Source organism: Coregonus clupeaformis, unplaced genomic scaffold (genome assembly GCF_020615455.1).
Source record: "Coregonus clupeaformis isolate EN_2021a unplaced genomic scaffold, ASM2061545v1 scaf0306, whole genome shotgun sequence".
NCBI classification, from domain to species: Eukaryota; Metazoa; Chordata; class Actinopteri; order Salmoniformes; family Salmonidae; genus Coregonus; species Coregonus clupeaformis.
In genome coordinates this window covers 116,391-133,007 of record NW_025533761.1, presented here as the reverse complement: position 1 = coordinate 133,007, position 16,617 = coordinate 116,391, and positions in this window count along the sequence as shown.

The following is a 16,617-nucleotide window of genomic DNA, read 5'->3' as shown; positions in this document are numbered from 1 at the left end:
GAGACTGTGTCTCTTCACCCCCCACACACTCCCTCAGTGTGTCTCTTCACTTCCCAAACCTTCAGCTCATCAGCTCCTCATTTGTTTCAGCTGCGTGGGAAGATTGGCCATAGAGGGGTGGAGTTCCCGACCATACCAGCAGATGGAGCCATAGCTGTCTGGGTTTGCAGCCACCTCAGGGGGATGTAACGTCCCTCCAGGACACAGCCTCTCGTGACATCACACTACTTATGCTTTTTTTAAGTGAGTAAAAAAGTGATGACGCTGTAAAGATGATCTTGTTCCCTGTATTAACCACTCTCCCTTTTTAATCTCTTTTTCTCTCTCACTCTGTATCTCTCTCTGATACCCCTCCCCCTTCTCTCTCCCCCTCATGCTGTGTCTCTGTGTCAGGGTCTTTGGGCAGTCGTCGTGCTCAGGGCCGCTGCTTCAGTAACTTGGCCTTTGCCCTCAGTCAGCTGGGGGAGTATGAGGAGGCAGCAGAGAACTACCTCCACGCCCTGCAGGCCTTCAAAGACACTGGTACAAAATCAAGTCCAACTTTATTCTTTATAAGAATAATAATAAGCACATTTTTCATGTTGAAGTGTGTTATAAATGTTTAAACAGACTATTAATGACTCTTTACATCCATTGACCCCTTTTGACACTTTAAGTCTCACCCTCATTCTCTCTCTCTCTCTCTCTCTACCTTGTTTACTCAACTTTCTCAATATCTCTTTATATTTATCTTTCTTCCTCCTTTTCTCTCTCGCTCTCTCTATATATCTAGATGACTATAAGGGCCAATGGCAGGCTTGTGAGGGTTTAGGGGAAGCTCGTTTTAAGTTGAGAGACCTGGAGAGAGCCACCCTCTACTACAAACAAGCTCTGGGTTTACTGTCAAAGTGCAAGGTAAAGGAATCACTACTACAAATACACCAACCCATACAATCTATCCCCAATAGAATATACTTTTTCAGTTATATATGGTTACTCAGACCTTATCAGACCGTATAACGTTGGTTAACCGCTGTCTTCATTTCCAGGACTCGTCCAGCTCGGTCCAGGAGCGTCTGGTCAACAAGCTGAGTGAGGCCCTGCAACACAGGCTGTCACTGACCACCCCTGGAAAACCCCAGGTAGGTACTGTCTGGACACCACACTCCTGACCTTCATACTCGGTTGCAGGAAAACAAACTAATTTGTTTATCTATCAGCCAGTATCTAGTTAATATATCAACACTATAACCAGATAATATATCAACCATCTTCTGGTCTGTTGGTGGGAACTATAATGAAGTGTGTGTGTGTGTGTGTGTGTGTGTGTGTGTGTGTGCGTGTGATGTGCGTGCTTGTGTGGAAACCATCACTACACTCTGCATAGAGCGGTCTCGGCCCTCGTCTACATACTCAAAATAGAAAAGCTGTTCTGAATGGCCATAGGGCAAACAACAAGCCCCAAGGTGTGGACCTTCAGCTTAAATGTTTACTGTGAAAAATGTGTTTCCATTTCAAGCCACTTTCAACTCTCTTGTAGAACTTGTAAGTGTACTCATGCATTTAGACAGTTTAATCTCCAGTGTACTGACTGGGCTGTTGTTCCCTAGTGAGTGGAGCTGGCTCTGCAGAGGTGTCTACTGAAGAGCAAGGGAAGGAGGAGGAAGCCCCGGGGCCAGATGGAGAACAGGTACACACAGTGACCATGGGAGAAGCAGGTGACTCCCAGTCACCGGTGACAGGATCTCTCACTGTGCAGCCGGGCTATCTGACTGTGCTGCCAGGGGCAAACAGGCAAGGCATTTAACACACACACACACACACACACTGTAAACATCATCATACATGCGCACACAATGCACATGATCACTAATTTACTGTACACATTGGCACACATACATAGATGCACCATTATACACGTGCATACGCCCAATAACACCCATCCAGACAACCCATAAATAAACCCAGGGTAATTTTACTTGTTGTGATTGACTTTGATTCTTTATTAGCACACTGGAAAAATCAAACACTTTTTCATTTCGTGCCATCAGACGCCGGCCTCTTAAATTGTTTATTTTTGCAGAATGTCGTTAAGGTATAAAGACCTGTTGGGTTTTCTTAAATTACACTGAAGAAGATGAGCTCTGGGAGTGTCTGCTCTGCAGAGAAGACTAGAATAATGGGAAAATGGAGAGTCATCAGACAGCCACAGATGTATCATAAGAGCACCAGCAGAGAAAACAAAACCCCATACATAATTAATGTGCATGGGGATGACCTTGGCCTCCACTGATGATTCACTACCATCCTCCTGTAAACACACACACTCATTTCTGCATAGCTGCACTGTGTTTGTTATTCTCCCGTTCCCCGAGTAACCATATATCTAAGATGCCTTTAACTTGGCATTGCTGTGTGTGTGTGGCCAATGTTACACTGCTGCTTGTCATTTTAATTATTCTTGAAAAGTTATTTTTGAGATGAAGATGTTTGAGCGTGACTATTCCTCTCACCTCCAGGAACCTGAATAATACATATGAGCAGCCCGATCCCCATTACCAGACCCCATCAGACCACCCTGGACTCACCCAGCAGCGTAAGAACTACTCCCCTCAATCTTAACCTGAGAAACAGGTGCACAACATGAACTTTTGCACAAATCTCCCATTGGGGAAGTAGCTAGCTACTAGCTATAACTAGTCTGTGGGCTAAGTAGTCCTTATTTGGACAGAGGACCACTCTAGCCTGTTAAAATAAAGCTATCATTTTTAAAAATCCACATTCTGCACATAATATTATTGTTACAAGAAAGTAATGGCTATGTTATCAAAAGCTTTGTTCAACCTATTTAGACTGTTTGTTATAATCGTTCTGTAGGTGAGCATTTATATGAGAGCATTAAACCGAGGACAACACAGACTAACAGGTACGTAATGTTGTCTGTGAGTTATTTCCAGTAATCAGCTTTGGTTTGATACTGACTGAACGCGTATCATGTGTTTTAGTGAGACTCCATTGTCCGAGAGCTCCGAAGTTCCACCCACTGGTGTGTCAGATAATGAAGAGACCATACCCCTGTTAAAGAAATGGAAGTCCCAAATCTGCACAGTCATGTGACTAGATGCAAGTCCAGGCTAATGTGGTTGGTTAATTGAAAGTATTCATAGGAATGACTCTATTGAGTGTATTTCTATGGGTCAAATCTGCTCTTTGCAAATTGGTATAAAAAATTATAATGCACATGTAAGTAAGTGCTACTGTAGAATATTGTCTGTCTCATCTCCTGCATGTACAAGTGTTGCCTTGTCATTGCCTTTGTCTTCCAAACACTCCTTGTGTGTATGCTGGTCATTGTCCCCCACAATGAAATCGGGAGGGGACTGTGGATCTGTCTCCGTCCGTTAATACATTAGTACGTTCGTTCGTATGTTAGTCACAAGCGATATCTCAGACACCACTGTCCCGATTTTGACGAAACTTCAGTGAATGATGCGTCTTGCCATAGAGATCCGTCATTTACAAAATTACACTGATTGGCCCAAGGGAAGCGCTGCATCATTCGTGGGGGACGACATGTTTACTGTTGCCTTATTTCAAGATGTCTTGATACTCAATATTCTAAGATTGTCATAATGTGTATAATTTATTCGATCATGCTAACTTAAATCTCTACTCTTCAATTGAATAATGGTTGTACAATTTGAAATAAATGTAATCTATTTTTGAAGTATTTAACTGTGATCCTTTGTAAATTAATGGTCCCCCCAAGGCTTAACAAAGCCATCGCCGTTTATCATTGCTACAAGAGAACACAAAAATAACAAGTGCTCAATCTGTTTTCAATTGGTTATCCTAAAGGGCACACTTTGAGAAAATATGCCTAACCTAACCTCCCCCTGTCCAAAAAATGCTATCTCTATTCTGTGCTTGCGGACGAAGGCCTACTGATGTCCTGTTCCGTTTGAGAGGGAGAGCACAAAGATGAGAAAGAGGACCGGCAGTAAGCTTTTGTCACGATCGTTGAGAGACGGGTCAGACCAAGGTGCAGCGTGGTATGCGTACATGTTTATTAAGACGAATAAACACTTGACAAAATAACGAAACGTGAAGCTCAAACAGTGGCTACAACACAACAAGCCAAACACGAGTCAAGATCCCACAACTAAGGTAGGCAACCAGGCTACCTATGTATGATCCCCAATCAGAGACAACGAGCGACAGCTGCCTCTGATTGGGAATCACACCCGGCCAAACAGAAATACAACTACTAGAAACCAACATAGAAATACAATAGCATAGATCTCAAACTGAACTCACACCCTGACCCAACAAACAAGAGTTCTCTAGGTCAGGGCGTGACCGCTTGCTACTGCTAGAATTGATTTGAATAAAAACAATATGTTTCGTTGCCCGAAATGAAGCTATGTATCAGTGTTATTGACCTCACAATAAGCCATATTCGAGTAATTTACAAAACGTACATTACTATGAAGCGACAGCCGTGGAGATGGACAGCGCATGGGTGCTAAAGGTAGGCTAATTCGAGAAGGCCTAATTCATTTAAACAGTCTTCATTTTAATTTTACTTTAGACTACTAACAACAAGAGGGCTTTGTGCTGGAGCCCATTTCTTCCAATTCATGAAATAAGAGGTAGGCCTACCTGTTTGACAGTTGAAATTATAGTCTACTATCCATAGATTTTGTCAGCCAATTCCTTCAGTCACCATGCACTCCTTAAATATCTAAGTGTCAGTGAAGAGCTTGGTGTGTTAAGTTAAAACCAGGGCTCGAATTGATGGGGTATGTGAGGGTATTGTGGCTTTTATTTGATTTGTAATGCTAAAAGCATAGGCCTACCCCTTGTTAGCTTAAGATTTAGAAGAAGAAAAAAAATGGACCTGGATGGATATATATATATATATATATATATATATATATATATATATATATATATATATATATATATATATATATATATACATATACATACAGTGGGGAGAACAAGTATTTGATACACTGCCGATTTTGCAGGTTTTCCTACTTACAAAGCATGTAGAGGTCTGTAATTTTTATCATAGGTACACTTTAACTGTGAGAGACGGAATCTAAAACAAAAATCCAGAAAATCACATTGTATGATTTTTAAGTAATTAATTTGCATTTTATTGCATGACATAAGTATTTGATCACCTACCAACCAGTAAGAATTCCGGCTCTCACAGACCTGTTAGTTTTTTCTCCACTCATTACCTGTATTAACTGCACCTGTTTGAACTCGTTACCTGTCTAAAAGACACCTGTCCTCAATCAAACAGACTCCAACCTCTCCACAATGACCAAGACCAGAGAGCTGTGTAAGGACATCGGGGATAAAATTGTAGACCTGCACAAGGCTGGGATGGGCTACAGGACAATAGTCAAGCAGCTTGGTGAGAAGGCAACAACTGTTGGCGCAATTATTAGAAAATGGAAGAAGTTCAAGATGACGGTCAATCACCCTCTGTCTGGGGCTCCATGCAAGATCTCACCTCGTGGGGCATCAATGATCATGAGGAAGGTGAGGGATCAGCCCAGAACTACACAGCAGGACCTGGTCAATGACCTGAAGAGAGCTGGGACCACAGTCTCAAAGAAAACCATTAGTAACACACTACGCCGTCATGGATTAAAATCCTGCAGCGCACGCAAGGTCCCCCTGCTCAAGCCAGCGCATGTCCAGGCCCGTCTGAAGTTTGCCAATGACCATCTGGATGATCCAGAGGAGGAATGGGAGATGGTCATGTGGTCTGATGAGACAAAAATAGAGCTTTTTGGTCTAAACTCCACTCGCAGTGTTTGGAGGAAGAAGAAGGATGAGTACAACCCCAAGAACACCATCCCAACCGTGAAGCATGGAGGTGGAAACATCATTCTTTGGGGATGCTTTTCTGCAAAGGAGACAGGACGACTGCACCGTATTGAGGGGAGGATGGATGGGGCCATGTATCGCGAGATCTTGGCCAACAACCTCCTTCCCTCAGTAAGAGCATTGAAGATGGGTCGTGGCTGGGTCTTCCAGCATGACAACGACCCAAAACCCACAACCAGGGCAACTAAGGAGTGGCTCCGTAAGAAGCATCTCAAGGTCCTGGAGTGGCCTAGCCAGTCTCCAGACCTGAACCCAATAGAAAATCTTTGGAGGGAGCTGAAAGTCCGTATTGCCCAGTGACAGCCCCGAAACCTGAAGGATCTGAAGAAGGTCTGTATGGAGGAGTGGGCCAAAATCCCTGCTGCAGTGTGTGCAAACCTGGTCAAGACCTACAGGAAACGTATGATCTCTGTAATTGCAAACAAAGGTTTCTGTACCAAATATTAAGTTCTGCTTTTCTGATGTATCAAATACTTATGTCATGCAATAAAATGCAAATTATTACTTAAAAATCATACAATGTGATTCTCTGGATTTTTGTTTTAGATTCCGTCTCTCACAGTTGAAGTGTACCTATGATAAAGATTACAGACCTCTACATGCTTTGTAAGTAGGAAAACCTGCAAAATTGGCAGTGTATCAAATACTTGTTCTCCCCACTGTGTATATATATATATATAACTACCGTTCAAAAGTTTTGGGTCACTTAGACATTTCCTTGTTTTTTGTCCATGAAAATAACATAAAATTGATCAGTGTAGACATTGTTAACGTTGTAAATGGCTATTGTAGCTGGAAACGGCTGATATTTAATGGAATATCTACATAGGCGTACAGAGGCCCATTATCAGCAACCATCAGTCCTGTGTTCCAATGGCACGTTGTGTTTGCTAATCCAGGTTTATCATTATAAAAGGCTAATTGATCATTAGAAAACCCTTTTGCAATTATGTTAGCACAGCTGAAAACTGTTGTGCTGATTAAAGAAGCAATACAACTGGCCTTCTTGAGACTAGTTGAGTATCTGGAGCATCAGCAATTGTGGGTTCGATTACAAGAACAAAATGGCCAGAAACAAATAACTTTCTTCTGAAACTCGTCAGTCTATTCTTGTTCTGAGAAATGAAGACTATTCCATGTGAGAAATTGCCAAGAAACTGAAGATCTTATACAACGCTGTGTACTACTTCCTTCACAGAACAGCGCAAACTGGCTCTAACCAGAATAGAAAGAGGAGTGGGAGGCCCCGGTGCACAACTGAGCAAGTGGACAAATACATTAGTGTCCAGTTTGAGAAACAGACGCCTCACAGGTCCTCAACTGGCAGCTTCATTAAATAGTACCCGCAAAACACCAGTCTCAACGTCAACAGTGAAGAGGCGACTCCGGGATGCTGACCTAGGCAGAGTTGTAAAGAAAATTATTATTTAAGCTATGTTATTATTTCAAGGCTATAGCCTGCCATTTTCAGAAATAAATTGTGAAGCATTTGTGACATGCTACAGGCTGGCAGGAGCGCTCGGCATTTCAACAACAGCACGTTAGCAACATGCCTATACATTTTGCAATTATGCTGTATAAAATTACATGTAAAAAAACATTGCTTACAATTAAATCATCATAAAACAAAAAATGCCTTATTACGCTATATATTCATTCAACAGTGCCTTTTGAACTCACTTTTAGAAACACAAGTTTGGCCAGTCTTTGGTTTGAGGATCATGCAGTGAGCTATGCATGCCTAGTTTGTTCATTTAGCCTAGCAGATGCTCTTATATTCCCATGCCCTAATCACAGTATTGATCATATCTTTACTAATGCTGCAGAAATTTGTTAGAAAGCAGTATGCAAATCCATCGGATGTAGTGATCACAATATAGTAGCCATATCTAGGAAAACCAATGTTCCAAAGGCTGGGCCTAATATTGTGTATAAGAGGTGATACAAAAAGTTATGTAGTGATTCCTATGTTGTTCATGTGAAGCATATTTGTTCGTCTGTGGTGTGTAATGACGAGAAACCAGATGCTGCACTTGACACATTTATGAAATTCCTTATCCCAGTTACTAATAAGCATGCACCCATTAAGAAAATGACTGTAAAAATGGTTAAATCCCTGTGGATTGATGAGGAATTGAAAAATTGTAAGGTTGAGAGGGATGAGGCAAAAGAGATGGCAAATAGGTCTGGCTGTACAACCGATTGGCAAATGCACTGCAAATTGAGAAATAATGTGACTAAACTGAATAAAAAGAAGAAGAAACTACACTATGAAACAAAGATAAATTACATAAAGAATGAAAGTAAAAAGCTTTGGAGCACCTTAAATGAAATTTCGGGCAAAAAGGCAAACTCCGCTCCATCATTCATTGAATCAGATGGCTCATTCATCACAAAACCCACTGATATTGCCAACTACTTTAATGATTTTTTCATTGGCAAGATTAGCAAACTTAGGCATGACATGCCAGCAACAAACGCTGACACTACACACCCAAGTATATCTGACCAAATTATGAAAGACAAGCATTGTAATTTTGAATTCCGTAAAGTAAGTGTGGAAGAGGTGGAAAAAGTATTATTGTCGATCAACAATGACAAGCCACCGGGGTCTGACAACTTGGATGGAAAATTACTGAGGATAATAGCGGACGATATTGCCACTCCTATTTGCCATATCTTCAATTTAAGCCTTCTAGAAAGTGTGTGCCCTCAGACCTGGAGGGAAGCAAAAGTTATTCCCCTTCCTAAGAATAGTAAAGCCCACTTAACTGGCTCAAATAGCCAACCAATCAGCCTGTTACCAACCCTTAGTAAACTTTTGGGAAAAATGGTGTTTGACCAGATAAAATGCTATTTCACAGTAAACAAATTGACAACAGACTTTCAGCACGCTTATAGGGAAGGACATTCAATAAGCACAGCATTTACACAAATGACTGATGATTGGCTGAGAGAAATTGATGATACAAATATTGTGGGGGCTGTTTTGTTAGACTTCAGTGCGGCTTTTGACATTATCTATCAGTCTGTTGCTGGAAAAACGTAATGTTATGGCTTTACACCTCCTGCTATATTGTGGATAAAGAGTTACCTGTCTAACAGAACACAGAGGGTGTTCTTTAATGGAAGCCTCTCCAACAAAATCCAGGTAGAATCAGGAATTCCACAGGGCCGCTGTCTAGGCCCCTTACTTTTTTCAATCTTTACTAACGACATGCCACTGGCTTTGAGTAAAGCCAGTGTCTATGTATGCGGATGACTCAACACTATACAGGTCAGCTACCACAGCGACTGAAATGACAGCAACACTTAACAAAGAGCTGCAGTTAGTTTCAGAATGGGTGGCAAGGAATAAGTTAGTCCTAAATATTTCTAAAACTAAAAGCATTGTATTTGGGACAAATAATTTACTAAACCCTAAATCTTGTAATGAATAATGTGGAAATTGGGCAAGTTGAGGAGACTAAATTGCTTGGAGTAACCCTGGATTGTAAACTGCTATGGTCAAAACATATTGATAGAACAGTAGCTAGGATGGGGAGAAGTCTGTCTATAATAAAGCGCTGATCTGCATTCTTAACAGCACTATCAACAAGGCAGGTCCTACAGGCCCTAGTTTTGTTGCACCTGGACTACTGTTCAGTAATGTGGTCAGGTGCCACAAAGAGGGACTTAGGAAAATTGCAATTGGTTCAGAACAGGGCAGCACGGTTGGCCCTTGGATGTACACAGAGAGCTAACATTAATAATATGCACGTCAATCTCTCCTGGCTCAAAGTGGAGGAGAGATTTACTTCATCACTACTTGTATTTGTGAGAGGTATTGACATGTTGAATGACACCCATGCATACCCCCCAAGACATGCCACCAGAGGTCTCTTCACAATCCCCAAGTCAAGAACAGACTATGGGAGGGGCACAGTACTACATAGAGCCATGACTACATGGAACTCTATTCCACATTAAGTAACTCATGCCAGCAGTAAAATTAGATTTAAAAAAAAAAACAGATAAAAATACACCTTATGGAACAGCGGGGATTGTGAAGCAACACAAACATAGACACATGCATAACACACGATAACATACGCGCTATACACACATGTACACATGGATTTTGTGTTATAGATAAGTGGTAGAAGAGTAGAGGCCTGAGGGCACACACTTAATATGTTGTGAAATCTGTTACGAATGTATTGCAATGTTTTTAAAATGTATAACTGCCTTAATTTTGCTGAACCCCAGTAAGAGTAGCTGCTGCCTTGGCAGCAGCTAATGGGGATCCATAATAAATACAAATACAAATACAGTCAACACAAATATATTTTTGGATATCATGGAGTCAATTAGAAAATGATAGTTTTGATTATTTTTTTTTACAAGTGCATATAGGCCTAACTGATTACAGTTATGATTAGTGGGTTTTGTTATCTATTTTAACAAACCTTTTTTATTTTTGTACTTATGTATTGTATATTGATTTTTTTGTGGTGTGGTTTTTATATAAATCTAAATGTCTTCGGTGCTGCAGCATGCGCTCATTGGTTGTCATGCTCTGTTGTGGTATTAAAACATATTCTGCTTGTCTCTAGTCATACAAAATGACGTAGAATTGCATGAAATGCTTTTATTAAAGGCAATGTTTTCTCGTACTGCAAATAAGATGATAGATTCATGCAGTGCTTTTATTGTAATGGTTACAGTGCATTCGGAAAGTATTCAGATCCCTTGACTTTTTCCACATTTTGTTATGTTACAGCCTTATTCTAAAATGGATCCTCATCAATCTACACACAATACCCCATAATGACAAAGCGAATTTTGCAAATGTATTACAAATAAAAAAAAGAAATACCTTATTTACATAAGTATTCAGATCCTTTGCTATTAGACTCGAAATTGAGCTCAGGTGCATCCTTGATATGTTTTTACAACTTGATTGCAGTCCACCTGTGTATTCTGTGTGTTTACAACATTCAACCCACATAATGCATAGTGCATTTTATGTTTTTAAAAAAGTATCGAAACTGAACCTACCTCAAAAAGAACTAATCGCTCAACACTAAATTCCATACAGGGCAGACTAGGAAAAAGGCACAACCGGGCGCACATGAGCTCCATACAAGGCAAATTTGACGTCATCACGACGACTAGGGGGCAGTGGGTTCAGAACAACGACAAAAACTGTATACCAAAAAATATAAAACTATGCCACCACAAAAAATGGCACTTGGCGAGTGGGAGGCCAAAGGGGCAGGTGTTCTGGCACAGTTGGACCCCTATCTGTGCACGTGCCTGCAAATCAGTGTTGGCAAAGAATCTGTAGTCTATGCTTTTGATGCACCAGGTTTCTTTTCAGCACTTCAGCACCTGCGTGTATGGACAGCTCCCCTCCTGGTCGATTTTTGAGGAACGCACTGACAGTACTGGGAAAGAGTGGTCTGTTGAACTGCGCTGTAGCTGCTGAGACTATTTCACCAGCCTCGGAGCCCGACAAGGATTGGACATTGGATCATTTGGGAAACTCCCATGGATATTGAGATGTACAAAAAGAAAACAGAGTGAAAAAAAGTGGATCAACTGAAACGCTGAAATAGGCTACAGTCAAATTGTTGTAGGCCTACTTTAGAGACAAATCCGTAATTTTGGTTTTCAATTATCTTTGATGCTGCGGCAACTGAAGATAATACAGATATTTCATTGCATGACGGTTTAGCTGATCAATTGGAATAGACACCATTGTATCGGAGAGAAAGTGTGCTTTTTGGCATATAGAGAGGAATGCGCGCATTCCAAGTGAGTTGAGCTTTAAACAAGGTAAGAGTGAGCATGGTCCTGTAATATATCTCACTGCATGTCGTCATTATGTGATGGACAGATGACTAGCCTACATAAACGCGCTGTAGGATCAATTTGAATAACTGTTGTATAGCCTACATTATATAGTGGCATAACAATCAATAAATATTCCAATTTGTTAGAGGACTATATGGGACTAACCATAAATAGAATAAAATGTTCCATAACCCTGCATATCTACGCTTCTTGTCCAGTTACTCCATGAAAACAACCAAATGTCCCAAGATATAAAGGCAAAACTTTACAAATATATAGGTCTTATACTTTCATTTTTTACCTTCCATTTTCAAAGTTTGGGTAAAAGGTTTTCGCCTCATTTAAAATGTATAATCCAGATTGCTGCAGTTTCCAAATCGACCGGGATGTTTTCCCTTGCACACACGCCAATATAGCAAAGGCAGTGACGCCAACCGAAATGTGTCTTTTGCATTTAACCCAACCCCTCTGAATCTGATAGGTGCGGGGTGCTGCCTTACGACGTTCACGGCGCCCGGGGAGCAGTTGTTGTTGGGGGTTAACTGCCTTGCTCAAGGGTAGAACGGCACGGGGTTTAGATATAGGACTTATATTACCGCCGCTTTGCGTTAACGCCAAAAAATAATTAATTAATGTACACCGTAAACACTGATTGAAGTCCCCAGTAGGCTACTGGTGTATGACTGGGATGATCGATTTACTGCGTGAAACTTGATCCCAATGTCCTACAGACACATTCGCGTGCCTGTGCCAGGGATTCTTCAGTGGATGGGAGAACAATCACAGCCACTAAAAATAACTCACATAATTCTATTACGTGGTTAACACCTATGCCAGCTGCAATGTATGGGATATTTTACTCTGCAAGAGCATTTTGAATATGTTAACATATTGAGAGGAGACAGAGTGAGGATCAGTGATGAAATACTTAATTAATGTGAGCAAGATGGTGAGAGAGAAAGTGTGTGTGCGTGTGTGTGGCATAGAAAAGGCTTAATTAATGTTGAATTAATTCAAGTGAGATGGTGAGAGAGACAAAGCAATAGAGAGAGGGAGTGTGTGTGTGGCATAGGACACACACACACTTGTCCAAGGTCATCTAAACTGAAAGGGTGATACGGTTGGGTATTCAAAATCAGCGAGACAAAGAGAAAGGTTGTCCTTGTCCTGTTACTTTAAGTGCATTGTTGTGTCAATGTTCTCAGCATCAGTACTGGGGCCATCAGGATCTGATGGTGGGCCGAATAGAGACGAGTCGTGGTCAGAGGAGGCTGAAAATTATTCAATCTAATGTGGCTTTCCCTGTGTTACAAACCAAGAACGAACACCATCTCTGCATATGAGTCATTACAAATGACAATGCCCTTTGTAGAAGATGTATAAACTACATTAGTCCCCAGGGTAGGCTGACAAACGAAATTAGCTAATGAGGAATCCGTTGCACCAGCCGGCATTTTCGGCACATTCTGGTATGACATTTCTCTATGGCGGAGAGCAGAAGTCTCCCTGTCCCAATGTCCCTGCTGTAGAAACACATGAGCTTTCTTCTTTTTCTTTAGTATTCACAGGGCAATGTCTTTGGAGAGTGTTTTGACAGCTCTGGAGTGGGGTAAGGTCAGGCTCTGCAGTCCTCTACATGGACTTTTAAGCCAATAGTCAGAAGGCAGAAGGCACATGTAGCCCAAACAACAGCCTCTGCCCCCAAGCGTTCAACCCACTGGCTTTTTGTGTTTCCAGGTTCAGTGTCATTCCATCTTACTCTAGGTGAATAGCACGTGTTTGAGTACTCGTTGATAATGTTTTGACGGTTGTTGATTGGTGTTTAAATCTACTGCACTTGCTAAAATAAGATGTATAGTCACTGTGACATACCATCTGATCATTTTATCTAATTTGATATTATGCTGTAAGATCAAATTAATGATGATGAATACATATCATAATCCTACTTCCAACCTTAATACCTCTGATACAGTGGCTTGCGAAAGTATTCACCCCCCTTGGCATTTTTCCTATTTTGTTGCCTTACAACCTGGAATTAAAATTGATTTTTGGGGGTTTGTATCATTTGATTTACACAACATGCCTACCACTTTGAAGATACAAAATATTTGTATTGTGACACAAACAAGAAATAAAACAAAAAAACTGAAAACTTGAGCGTGTATAATTATTCACCCCCCCCAAAGTCAATACTTTGTAGAGCCACCTTTTGCAGCAATTACAGCTGCAAGTCTCTTGGGGTATGTCGCTATAAGCTTGGCACATCTAGCCACTGGGATTTTTGCCCATTCTTCAAGGCAAAACTGCTCCAGCTCCTTCAAGTTGGATGGGTTCCGCTGGTGTACAGCAATCTTTAAGTCATACCACAGATTCTCAATTGGATTGAGGTCTGGGCTTTGACTAGGCCATTCCAAGACATTTAAATGTTTCCCCTTAAACCACTCGAGTGTTGCTTTAGCAGTATGCTTAGGGTCATTGTCCTGCTGGAAGGTGAACCTCCGTCCCAGTCTCAAATCTCTGGAAGACTGAAACAGGTTTCCCTCAAGAATTTCCCTGTATTTAGCGCCATCCATCATTCCTTCAATTCTGACCAGTTCCCAGTCCCTGCCAATGAAAAACATCCCCACAGCATGATGCTGCCACCACCATGCTTCACTGTGGGGATGGTGTTCTCGGGGTGATGAGAGGTGTTGGGTTTGCGCCAGACATAGCGTTTTCCTTGATGGCCAAAAAGCTACATTTTAGTCTCATCTGACCAGAGTACCTTCTTTCATATGTTTGGGGATTCTCCCATATGCCTTTTGGCGAACACCAACCGAGTTTTCTTTAAGCAATGGCTTTTTTCTGGCCACTCTTCCGTAAAGCCCAGCTCTGTGGAGTGTATGGCTTAAAGTGGTCCTATGGACAGATACTCCAATCTCCACTGTGCTTTGCAGCTCCTTCAGGGTTATCTTTGGTCTCTTTGTTGCCTCTCTGATTAATGCCCTCCTTGCCTGGTCCATGAGTTTTGGTGGGCGGCCCTCTCTTGGCAGGTTTTTTGTGGTGCCATATTCTTTCCATTTTTAAATAATTATTTTAATGGTGCTCCGTGGGATGTTCAAAGTTTCTGATATTTTTTAAATAACCCAACCCTGATCCGTACTTCTCCACAACTTTGTCCCTGACCTGTTTGGAGAGCTCCTTGGTCTTGGTGGTGCCCCTTGCTTAGTGGTGTTGCAGACTCTGGGGCCTTTCAGAACAGGTGTATATATACTCAGATCATGTGACAGATCATGTGACACTTAGATTGCACACAGGTGGACTTTATTTAACTAATTATGTGACTTCTGAAGGTAATTGGTTGCACCAGATCTTATTTAGGGGCTTCATAGCAAAGGGGGTGAATACATACAGTGGAGGAAAAAAGTATTTAGTCAGCCACCAATTGTGCAAGTTCTCCCACTTAAAAAGATGAGAGATGCCTGTAATTTTCATCATAGGTACACGTCAACTATGACAGACAAATTGAGGAAAAAAAATCCAGAAAATCACATTGTAGGATTTGTTATGAATTTATTTGCAAATTATGGTGGAAAATAAGTATTTGGTCACCTACAAACAAGCAAGATTTCTGGCTCTCACAGACCTGTAACTTCTTCTTTAAGAGGCTCCTCTGTCCTCCACTCGTTACCTGTATTAATGGCACCTGTTTGAACTTGTTATCAGTATAAAAGACACCTGTCCACAACCTCAAACAGTCACACTCCAAACTCCACTATGGCCAAGACCAAAGAGCTGTCAAAGGACACCAGAAACAAAATTGTAGACCTGCACCAGGCTGGGAAGACTGAATCTGCAATAGGTAAGCAGCTTGGTTTGAAGAAATCAACTGTGGGAGCAATTATTAGGAAATGGAAGACATACAAGACCACTGATAATCTCCCTCGATCTGGGGCTCCACGCAAGATCTCACCCCGTGGGGTCAAAATGATCACAAGAACGGTGAGCAAAAATCCCAGAACCACACGGGGGGACCTAGTGAATGACTTGCAGAGAGCTGGGACCAAAGTAACAAAGCCTACCATCAGTAACACACTACGCCGCCAGGGACTCAAATCCTGCAGTGCCAGACGTGTCCCCCTGCTTAAGCCAGTACATGTCCAGGCCCGTCTGAAGTTTGCTAGAGTGCATTTGGATGATCCAGAAGAGGATTGGGAGAATGTCATATGGTCAGATGAAACCAAAATAGAACTTTTTTTTAAAAACTCAACTCGTCGTGTTTGGAGGACAAAGAATGCTGAGTTGCATCCAAAGAACACCATACCTACTGTGAAGCATTCGGGTGGAAACATCAATGCTTTGGGGCTGTTTTTCTGCAAAGGGACCAGGACGACTGATCCGTGTAAAGGAAAGAATGAATGGGGCCATGTATCGTGAGATTTTGAGTGAAAACCTCCTTCCATCAGCAAGGGCATTGAAGATGAAACGTGGCTGGGTCTTTCAGCATGACAATGATCCCAAACACACCGCCCGGGCAACGAAGGAGTGGCTTCGTAAGAAGCATTTCAAGGTCCTGGAGTGGCCTAGCCAGTCTCCAGATCTCAACCCCATAGAACATCTTTGGAGGGAGTTGAAAGTCCGTGTTGCCCAGCGACAGCCCCAAAACATCACTGCTCTAGAGGAGATCTGCATGGAGGAATGGGCCAAAATACCAGCAACAGTGTGTGAAAACCTTGTGAAGACTTACAGAAAACGTTTGACCTGTGTCATTGCCAACAAAGGGTATATAACAAAGTATTGAGAAACTTTTGTTATTGGCCAAATACTTATTTTCCACCATCATTTGCAAATAAATTCATTAAAAATCCTACAATGTGATTTTCCTGAATGTTTTTTCTCATTTTGTCT